The sequence below is a fragment of the Cariama cristata genome, unplaced genomic scaffold (genome assembly GCF_000690535.1).
Source record: "Cariama cristata isolate BGI_N322 unplaced genomic scaffold, ASM69053v1 scaffold2150, whole genome shotgun sequence".
Classification (NCBI taxonomy): Eukaryota; Metazoa; Chordata; class Aves; order Cariamiformes; family Cariamidae; genus Cariama; species Cariama cristata.
Genome location: NW_009593856.1, coordinates 2,270 through 2,828, shown reverse-complemented (window position 1 = coordinate 2,828; position 559 = coordinate 2,270). Strand labels below are relative to the sequence as shown.

Genomic DNA, 559 nt, shown 5'->3' with positions numbered 1-559 from the left:
TACATCTGATGAACTGGGACAAAAGTGTCTACACAAACAGGCTTGCTAAGCCTGTGAAGAGAGCTTTAAACTAGGTATGTCAGGGGAAGGTCTGCAATCTGTAGAGAACTGAAGGTGAGAGGCCAGGAGGAAATGTCAGAGGGGGATGATATGAAAATGGAGGCTCACCTGAAAGCAGCGCAACCAGGACAGAGTAACATGGGTGATGCTGGGGTGGGGCCTGCTACAGACCGTCTGGTTACCGAGAGGAAGTTGATGAACATTCAGACAGCTGGAAGAAGGATCACAACTGCAGGTCCTGGTACACATGGAGGATCTCAACCACCTGCCTATCTGCTGGGCACAAGCAATCCAGGTTTCTGGAGCATGCTGAAGAAATTCTTGACAGGGTGACTGATAAGCCAGCAAGGGGAGGTGTCCTGCTGGATTTGTTACTCACAAGCGAGAAAGAAGTGGTCGGAGGTGTGAAGGTCAAGGGCAGCCTTGGCTGCAGGGAACATGGAATAGTGGTTTAAAACCTGGACCGGAGTCAACAAGACAAAAAGAATTGCCATCATGG

General features: G+C 49.9%; 1 protein-coding gene across 1 annotated transcript in view; it reads right to left on the bottom strand.

Annotated features, from left to right (window-relative positions):
- DTYMK (deoxythymidylate kinase (thymidylate kinase)) overlaps window positions 1–559 on the bottom strand; it is a gene marked incomplete at its 5' end in the record, with an annotated part of 6,118 nt that overhangs the window by 3,490 nt on the left and 2,069 nt on the right. The window lies entirely within an intron of this gene.